At 56.2% G+C, this 10098-nt stretch overlaps 1 long non-coding RNA gene across 1 annotated transcript; it reads left to right on the top strand.

Annotated features, from left to right (window-relative positions):
* The first annotated feature begins 433 nt into the window (after window positions 1-433).
* Window positions 434-4271, top strand: LOC134474247 (uncharacterized). The gene is made up of 2 exons (XR_010044972.1): window positions 434-579; window positions 1633-4271. It is a non-coding gene; the product is annotated as an uncharacterized LOC134474247 (long non-coding RNA).
* The last annotated feature ends 5827 nt before the right edge of the window (window positions 4272-10098 follow it).

Below are 10098 nucleotides of genomic sequence, written 5' to 3'. Positions count from 1 at the left end.
GTTTCCCCGACTGCAACCAACGAACCCATCACCATTCACTTTATGGGGCGGTTGCTCCAGCACACGGAAACGACCCCACTCCACGTGGTGGCCACCTCGTGACCTGCGTCCAGGCTGCACGCCACCCATAACCACCCACCAAGGCTCAAGTTTTGGGCAGGGACTTGGGGTCCCTCTCTCCCTCCCCCAGGCTGCAGAGTCGACAGTTCTGTGCGCCAGCTCTGTGCGGAGCAGGGCGGGGCGGGTCCTGCAGGGCGAAGGGCTCTCCAGGCGGCAGGACAGGCTGGCCTGCGCCCCGCGTGCGCTGCCCCTTCTCGCGTCCCCACAGAGACAAAGGCCTGGGGACCAGAAACCCGCGGGCCTCTCCCCGCCCCTCTACAGTTTCACTTTCTCTTTGCTCTCCTCCCACGGAGCGCCTTTGAAGGGAGCACACGGGAAGGGCGTGTCTGCTCGGCCCGCCCCTCCTGCTCCGGCCATCACCTTACTCGGCGCCCTGGCCCGAGACCCGGACTGCGGGGAGCCCGCGCGCCACCGGTCCAGGCTAGGAAGCTGGCGTCCCCGGGGCCTGCTCCAGGCCAGGTGCACCCAGTCCCGGGGCTGGAGGCGGGGGCGCCGGGCGGGGCTGGGCAGCCGGTGAGTCAGGACCACCCCCGCGCGGGCGCGTCGAGCAGGTCGCCGGCCCGAGGACGACCCGCCGCGCGACCCGCAGCCCAGGAGCCGCCCGCCTGGAAAAACCGGTCCGGCCAGCACGGCAGGCGCATTCCGGCGCCGGGGAGGGCGGGCGCTCCGCATAAAAGACGCGGCGGCAGGCCGCTGGCGCAGGAGCGCAGCCGTCCGGCCACGCGGGCGAAGGGCCGCCGGAGGCCGCGACGCCGCTCTGGGCGGAGGGTGCTGCGCTTGGCCGAGCCCTGGGCGCCCGTGACGGCGGGGCACACGGCCCGGCTGGACTCAGGGCGCGGGCCGGTCTTCGCGACCCCGGCGACGCACGCGGTCCCGAGGGCAGGGACCTTCTCTCTCCACAGCGCGCTGAGCTGAGGTGCCGCAGACTTGCCCGCCGGGTCCAGTGGTTCTTAACAGTTCAACAGTTCTGTAGGGCAATTGTGAAATGTTTAGGACCACTAGACCCGGCGCGCTCGGCGACGGTGGGGGCGACACCGGCCACCGGACGTCTTCCACACGGCCTGCGGTCAAGGTCAGAGCCAGGGCCGCGCGCTTCTGGCTCGGCGTCGCGACCTCAGCGGAGGAGCCCCAAGCGCTCGCCCTGCAAGACCCCGGGCTCAGGCCGCCGCAGTGTGCCTTCCGCGGGCCCGGGCTGGAGGGATGACCCGGACGGAGGTGCGCACTCGGAGAGCCGGGCGCAGCCAAGAGGTGGGCGGGCGTGGTTGCTCGAGCTGTGGGAACCGCTGAGGTAGGAGCGCCTTATCGCCCACGTTACTGGCGCGTTGCCGGCTTGGAGACGCCCTCATCATCCTCCTTTGACCCATAGGCCGCACCCCTGTCGAAACTCCGCCGGGTTCCCAGCGAGGTTAAAGAGCGCTCCTTGCCCTGGGCGTCCTGATTGTCAGGACGGCCACACCCTCCTGCCCTGGAGAGGGCTGGGAATCTGCCTGCCGAGCAATTCCTGTCACCTAGGGCCTGGGAACGCTGTGTGGCCAGAGAGGCAGGGGTCCAGTGCTCTGCTGCTGAAGGAACCAGGCCAGAAGCCGGCTGGGAAGGGAATGCGGTGGAGACAGGCTTGCACACCTGACATGGCTGGAGTCCCTTGGGATGGAAGGCTGCCCTGGTGGGTGGAGAGCTCCCTTGGGAGAGGTCTGGGGCTGACCACTGCATGGTTCTGTGTGGGCCTGGGAGCCACCCGGCAATGGACCATTGTGTCCCCACAGCCCACAGGCCAGATCCTGTCCACCTGGGTGTGGTGCTGACCTGCCTGGAACCTGCCGGGCCTGCTGGTCCAGCTGCACCCTCTGGGATGCACGGAGCTGCTTGGCCTGGCCTGCATGGGCTGGCGTTTGGGGCCATGCTGGACAGCAGGGACTGCTATGGCATTCCTTGCCTGCTTCCTCTGTGCCCGTGTGAGAATGCTCTGGAACCTGGGGAAGGCCCGGAGCAGGGTTGCTGTCCACCAGCTGGAGGGCCAGGTGCCTCACTGCCTGGCAGATGTCACCGTGACCCTTTCAGGGCAATGGGCAGCACAGCACGTGCCAGGCACCGCATGGTGGCGGTTTTATTTTACACCGCTTTGTCCTTGTAGTTCGGTGGCGCAGTGAGGGGCTGGGTGGGTGCACAGGTGTTTCCATTCCCGTGTGCTGTAGACGTGTATGTTCTAGGCTGATGAAAATAAACACATTCCACAGCATCCGCTGTCCCTGCGGCTGGCGTGCTTTTCCTCCAGGGCTCACCTCCCTGGCCTAGCCCTCCCGAGCTAACCTCTTTTCCTTCCCTGACAGGCAGAGGTGTGGGGGTGTCCCAGTCCCAGCCCTGCCTCTGGCCCTTGGCTCCTGCTGCCAGCATTCTTACTGCCAGAGAGAGGGACCCCTCCAGGGTGCAGGCAGCAGTAGGCCACTGGGCCAGACACTTGAAGGAACCAGCTGGGGGTGTGCCTATCCCAGCAGTGGCTCTGGCTGCTTCCTGCCTGACCCCTCTCCAGCTGGAGACCTCAAACTGCCCCTGGAGAGGTTAGAGACCTCAAACTGCCCCTGGAGAGGTTAGAGAGCTGCGGGGCTGGAGACAGGCAGCGGACCCCCTCCCCCCTGCCCTAGTCGTGGGGGTCAGAGTCCCTGGTGGGTTCAAACCCCAGCTCTGCCACCTACAAGCAGGTGACACTGGCAAGTCCCATAGAAGATCTATGTCCTGTAAGTAGGGCTCCTTGTACAGGGTGTCTGGGGCAGAGATAGTGCATCTTAGAGGTCCTTGGGCTCCCTGGGGCTGTTGGGGACAGGTGGCTCCTCTGTAACAGTCACCAGACCGAGCTCTCTGGCACCACAGCTGCCGCATACCCAGTCTCCCTGTCTCTCCAGTGACAGAAGACACCCAAGGTGCCTGGTATCCATTCCCTATGGGCAGAGGGACTCCTGGCCAGGGCCCAGCTTCCCTGTGCCCTGTGACTCAGTTCCCCCGACATGTGACTGGGGGCAGCTCCCAGGTCCTACACTCTGCTTCCTCTGCCTCTTCAAGCAGGGCCAGGACTCCCAGCCAACAGGGCTGTACCCTGGAGCACCACTGAGTGTCTCTGGATGACCACTGGCTATCTGCTGAGGTCCCCTGAGAATTTCTGGGTTTAATGTTGCAAGTCCCATGTTGTGGGAGGCCCTCAGCACTAGGCAGCCCAGAAGGACATGGTGGACACCACCCTTGTGGCTCAGACACTGACCAGCTTGTCTTTCCCGTGAGAGTTGCTCAGCCGGTATGCTAAGTTGGTGACTCACCCGGAGGCTAAGATCAGCGCAGAGGCCCAGGCTCCAGGAGCTGGGAGGAGCTGGGGTCTGTGTTTGCTGAGGGCCACGTCTTACACAGCAGCTTATGGCAAGGGGAGACAGCTTGCAAGAAGGGTAGTCATGCATTTGGGGCTTTGGGAGATTGCCCCATGCCTCCTATCCCTGGGGGGCAGGAGTCCCTCTGGCTCTCCCCAACTGAGTCCTGGGCACAGTAGGGCCTTCTACATCCATGTCCATTCCCATGGCAAGCAGGACCTGCACAGGCCTGGGCTGGCTGAGGGCTGTGCAGGGCCTGGGGTGTCTTAACTACAGTCTTGCAGTGGCTGGTGGTCAGAGGGAACCGGAAGGACAGCAGATGGTGCCAGACCGTCTCTGTGTCCTCCATGACTCAGGGAGGGCTCTGGGCCCGTGACTCTGCCTATGCATCTGCTTTGTGTCCTGAAAGCTGCAGGCAGGGATAGGAGGGGGGGAAGTGGCTGACCATAAGCCGGCCCGGGGCCTTTCAGTGTGAAGTTAATGGCTGCACAGTAAAGCACAGGCTTCACTTGAAGGATTGAGTCCGTACACGTGCACTCACGAGCCACCACTCTACAGTCAGAGCAGTGGTCAGGACCTCTCACTCGCCCAGCAGGGCGGAATCTGCCCTGCAACTGCCTGCCTTCCCCAGTGCCTGGCTCCAGAGTTCTCTTTGTTGGAAAGTTTTACCTGAGAATTCCTGTATCTTTGGTAGATACAGGACTATTCAGGTTGTTTATTTCTTTTTGAGTTTTAGTGGATTGTGGCTTTCACAATTTTGCTCACTCAGTCTAATTTGTCTAATAAATTTATTGGTATAGAGTTGTTTGTCATAGTCCATTATTATGTATTAATATCCTAGAGTGTGTGAAGGCCTTCTCCCATTCTTAATGTGGATACTTTGTGTTTTCTTTCCTTTTTCCTGGACCAGTCTGGCTAGAGCTTTATCATTTTCATTGGTTTTCTTTTTAAAAAATAGGTTCGGATTTTACTGTTTTTCTCCATCATTTTCGTGTTCTCTGATTTCCAGTTCGTCACTGATTTCCACACTCAGCCTTAGCATTTCCTTCTTTGTCATCTATACCCAGTTTTATTTGCTGTTCTTTTTCTGGGTCCTTTCTGGAAAAAAAAAACCTTCATTTATTAATTTGCTTGACAAATAAAGTTGAAAAATTTGTCATGTGTAACTTGTTTTGAAATCAGTCTACATTATGGAGTTGCTAAATCAAGGTAAGCGGGATAAGTATGACTTCACACACTTGCAGTGTTTTGTGGCGGGAACCTTAACCTGTGCTCAGCATCTCTCAGTAACTCGGCAGACACCTTGTTATTAACCACACCGCCGTGCTGCAGAATGGACCTCCTGGACCTGTTCCTCCTGCCAACTGAAATGTGATTTCCGGTCAACGTCTTCCAAACTTATTTTTCTAGTTTCTTAAAGTAGACAGTGAGTTCATTTATATCCGACCACTTTTTTTTTTGTCTTTTTCTTTTTTATCGGTACCGGGGATTGAACTCACGACTGCCTGCTTGCAGGGCAGGCGCTTATGCCGCTGAGCTAAATCCCCAGCCCCCTCTCTGACCACTTTTAATATTGGCATTTTAGTGCTATAAATTTCTCCCAAGTAATACTTTAGGTATATTTTCCTTTCATTTTCATTCCATCCATCTTGCTGATTTCTCTTTTGAATTTTTCTTTGGCAGTTGGATTATCTGGCAGTGTACATGTAGTTTCAAAATCCTTGGAACATCTTTCAGATATTCAGGATTTTTTAATTCTATTATGGTTAGAGACTACATCATGCATTATTTGAGTAATTAAAGTTTGTTGGCAGCTGGGCATGGGAATGCCCACCTGTATCCTGCCACTCTGCAGGGCGAGGCAGGAGGACTGCAGGTTTTAGCCCAATCTGACACTGGCTTGGCAAGATCCTGCTTGAAATAAAAATGAAAAAAGGGCTGAAGATCTAACTCAGTGCAAGACCTTGGGTTCAGTCCCCAGAACTACAAATAAAAGAGTGTATTGGGTTTGTCTCGTGGCCACTCCATGCTTTACTTTGATGAGTGTTCTGTGTACTGGGGCAGAATGTCAGTGGTTCCTTTGCCGGGGGACTGTTCCACCTGATGCATGGTTCAAAGTGTGGTTTCTCAGCTCTGTGAGGGGTTCATCTGGGTATTCAATGTGTCTCACACTCCCCCTGTGGGCTTGCAGGGTGGGAACCTGTCACAGGCCAACTGCTGTGTCAACTGTGATAGCCAACTGCTGTGTCAACTGCTGGGTTTCGGTGTGCCTTGTGTGGCGGAGAGGACCGCTGAGGAGGGAGTACTGACTGGGTCTGAGTGGCACCAGCCGACAAGCTTGCAGCCTGAGTGGAACAAAAGGGGACAGGACAAGGTGGTCTTACTCTGGTTTCTTTGGAGGAGCTCCAGTGTGCACTGTCTCCTTGGGCTGCGGTCTCCAGGCTTCCAGCACAGGCCACTCCAGGTCTCTAGGTCCTCTGCCTCTGCCTGTACCCCTCGGCTCTGCATCACCAAGGCAGCCCTCCTGCAGGCTCCACTCCTGACTCTGTAGGTGGCCCCTGAAAGGCTCCCTGTACATCATGTCTGTATCTGTGTCTGTCTGTCTGTCTATCTGGCCATCTATCTGTCTAGTATTGTATTAAATCTGTTCCTCTAATGAGCCCTGTCTGGTACACAGGTCAAGGGGCATCGCCACGTAGATCAGGCCAACTTGGTTGAAGTCCGACATCTAGAGCGACTGTGTCCTTTGTTCTCTTCTGGGATAAGCCTTTCATCTTGGTTGTATTCTTCACTCTGAAATTTCCTTTTTTCCAATTTGCTTGTAATTAGTCTGTGGGGGTCTGTTTATATTCTTTTTCTTTGAACAGATTTTTCTCTTCAACCTATGTTTTCCAGTTTTATAGTGTGTTAACCAAGGCATTAAATGCATGTTCTTTAGCGCATGCTAAAGATCTTGCCCTTGTTCAGTTAGTCTCCCCTTTTTAATTAGAATGCTTTGGCCATTTACATTTATTGGGATTATTGATACATTTGAGTTTTGACTATCATCTTACTCTTTGTTTTATCTGTTCTTTGTTCTTCAGTTCCTTTTATGGTTGCTGCCTTTTTTGGATTGAGTGAATATTTTATAATTCCATTTTTTCATTTGCTGTGTGATTAGTTGTAACTTTTTGATATATTTTCCCATTGGATATAGTTATATGTCACTTAACAATGGGGACATAGTCTGAGAAATATCTCCAAGGTGATTTTGTCATTCTGCAAACCTCATAGATTGTTCTTATCCAAACTAAGATGGCTGTGATGACACTCGGCCAAAGACTGTTATGGGATAACATTAGTGCATGCTACACGGCACTGACGGGTCTGTCATTATAGGATATGTGACCATATAGTAAAATGATTTAAAGTTTTTTCCCAAATGCTTTTTTTTTTTGGTACCAGGGATTGAACTCATGACCTCATGCTTGCCAGGCAGCACTTACACCACTGAGCTAAATCCCCAGCCCAAATACTATTTATTTCACTAAAGCCCAGAGAGAAGCAGTGCTGGGATTACAGGCATCTAACACTGTACCTTCTGTTTCAGTCTAATAATTTTTTCCCTCCTTCTTCTTCCTCTAAAACCTTTTATATTTCTTTTGCTTTTTGGTAGATTCCTTGGGTTTTATCTTTCAGTCCTTTTCTTGAATTTTATTTCTGTTATCAATTTTTTCCAAGCGGTTCTTTGCTGCTCCCTGAATTTCCTTTGGACTTAAATTCATGGAGCCTAATACCTTCTTTCTGTGAGGAAACCCTGTAGCTTCACCCTAGAATAATGACAGGGATGTCGTGGGGATGGTGCTCCTGAAGTGGGGAGCTGTGCTCTTGGTGGGTGGCCCTGGGACCCCAAAGCACCCCTATCTTGGTCACCCTAGAAGTCAGTCCTGGCATCACTGTTCCGTGTGGCAGGTCACAAGTGGGCATTCTTCCCAGGCGTAACACACACAGATGCGCAGGGTCTGTATGCACAAGGCCCCTTTGCACCCTGCTCTCTGCCTGGAGAAGCTCCTGGGGGGACAGAGGGGACCTGTGAGTGCCACCCAGAAGGGCTCCCCAGGAAGGACCTTTTCTGGCACCTGGCTCGTGTTGTCCAGATTGTGCACTGGGACCAGGGGGGTCCTCAAAGTTTCCCGGATGGCGCTGTCAGGTGAAGCACCTAGAGCTCAGTAGGAGTCCTGTCCCTGTCCCTTGGATACTACCTGCTTCAGGTGGAGGCTGTGTCCACTCTGGGAGGGGCAGAGGGAGACTGAGCAGGAAGAGGAAGAGGAAAGGAGCAAGGGATGCAGGGGTCAGCAGGGCCTGTTCCATGGGGTGGAGGAATGCAGGGAGGCAGCTGGACTGGCAGGCCTCTTAGACCCAGGCCACAGGGCCTCAGTTTTGCTATGGTCATAGGCAGGAAACGGGACCAAGGATCACTTTGCTTTCCTCTGGCCACAGGGACCATGGCTGATTGCGCCATCTGCTGGCGTCCAATGCAGCACCTTCCTTCCAGAGGCAGCTGAGCCAGGCAGACTCCAGCAGGGGCCTGGGTGTTGGTGACACAGCAGAGGTTAAGGCAGCCTGACCCTTAAGCGGTGGTGTTGGGGAGCTGACCCTGACTGCTGGCTGGGACCCGAGGAAGGGGGTGACCATGGACTCAGTTAGGGACTCCATAGGTCTGGGTCCTGCTGGGAACCCGACAGTGGGAGCAAAATAGGCCTCTGGCTCTGCTCTGTGGCCATGGTTTGTTGGCAGCGGCGGGGATAGAGGTCCTGAGGCATGGCATGTCGGGGGGTGGGAGTGGCAAGAATGGGTGACTGAACTGGTGAACTGATGAGCAAGCCCAGGGAATACAGGGAAGCCTCCCTGACCAGGAGCCCAGCAGGCGCTGGCCGAGGTGCTGAAGCCGCGTGTGGCTGCAGTGCCTGTGCCCTGGGCCTAGCTCTGGTTGGGGAACTGGGGCATGGGAGTGGGCAGGATGGGCTGGGCCGCTGACCAGTGAGCATCCTTGTGCTCAGGCAGTGGCCTGGCCCTGCTGGTCACTCTGCCTGACAGAACGTTTGTGTCCTAGTGTCCTCTCTGGGGTCCAGCTGTCTCCAGGCTGGGCACTCCCAAGTCAGGGTCCCACCCCTGCCCCAGCTGCTGTCTTGGGCCCAGTGCTGGGCGAGGGGTGGAGGCAGCAGTCCCAGCCTTGGAGATCACAGTGAGTGGTCTCCTAGGATGGAGGTCAGATTAAGCATGCAGACACTGTCACGTGGCCTGAGCAGAGACGGCTACGGTAAACATGGGCTCTGGCTACATGCAGCAGGCAGGCTCCTCTCCAGGCATGCAGATGCCCCGTAAAACCCTGGGGGACAATATCGATCTTCCCTGTGTCTGCGAGGAGCCAAGCCACCTCCCAAGCCAAGGCACAGGGCTGCTGGGATCCCTGCTGTCCCCTGGAGGTACCACTCCCCACAACGAGAGCTGGGCCTTCCATGCTCCTGGGGCGGGCTGCAGGGAGTGTGGTGAGCCAAGGCCTCCCAGGCAAGGAGAGTGACTCCCCGCCCCATGCTTTGAAGATCTGAGGGTCCATTGATGCTGAGCAGGGCTCAGGTCTTACTGTTGAGATAAAACTAGCAGCTAGAACAACCAGTGCAGGGAGGGGTGTAGTGAGGCAGGAAACGCTCTCCGGCCCCAGCCTGCAGGCAGCAGTTCCATGTCTCCTGTCCCTGCCGGGGGCACGATGTGCCTCAGGACAGGTGAGGCTGTCTGCACGCCACACGTCTGTCCCTGAGTCTTGTCCAGGCCATTGTCCTGAGGGGTCCCATCCCACCTGTGGTCTGTCCTGTCCCGGAGGAGGAAAGGCCAGGACTGGCTGCTCTCCTAGTACAGACGCAGTCATGTGCACCCTGGAAGTGAGGCCTGCTGCCCCTGCCACTGGGCAAGTGCTGGCTGCAAGGACGGTGTCCCTTCCTTAGGCTGGCTGGAGTGGGGACTGGTCCATGTGTGCCCAGGTGCCTAGGGCCCTCCTCACTCCTGCCTGTCACCCAGGCTCCTCACGCTGTGCCCAGTGCAGGGACCTGACCACTCCAGCCTCCCTGAAATATTGCTGTGCGGGTCTGATTGGAAGCCAAGCTTGGGCAACTAACCCTGAGGCAGCTCCGCTCACTTGCGGGAGTTTTTTTTTTTATGTTTTGCCCCCTTGGCCTAGATTTCCCCAGGGACGGTTTTGACCTCGGCCACAGCCCTGGTAAATTAAATGTTAAAAATCTGCAAAATGACTTTAATCAATCCACAGCAGTGGCGGGTGGCCACCTCCCAGAAGCACCAAGGACGCCTCCCCGGGTTTAGAGTGTGGGAAAAGTGAGTAGGATGGTTCTGCCCAGCGCTCTGACGTGGGGGGAGAGGCCCCAAATCCAGACCACTGGAGCTGACCGCAGGGGCCTAGGGAGAGACTCAGTTGTCCTGGCCTACCCTGATCTTTGTCCCAAGCCATGGGTGCTGTGGACCAGAACAGAGGGCAGCTCTCCGGCCCTCTCCTGACCGGAAGCTGTGAGGGGACTGGCGGGTGTAAGGCGGGTCCGTGGTCCGCAATTAAGGTGTTTACTACGCATCTGTAGCGAGA

Source organism: Cavia porcellus, unplaced genomic scaffold (assembly GCF_034190915.1).
Source record: "Cavia porcellus strain 051 isolate PalLab524CR breed Dunkin Hartley unplaced genomic scaffold, mCavPor4.1 scaffold_31, whole genome shotgun sequence".
Classification (NCBI taxonomy): Eukaryota; Metazoa; Chordata; class Mammalia; order Rodentia; family Caviidae; genus Cavia; species Cavia porcellus.
Note: the sequence above shows the minus strand (reverse complement) of the source record. Positions and strands in the feature narration are given on the sequence as shown.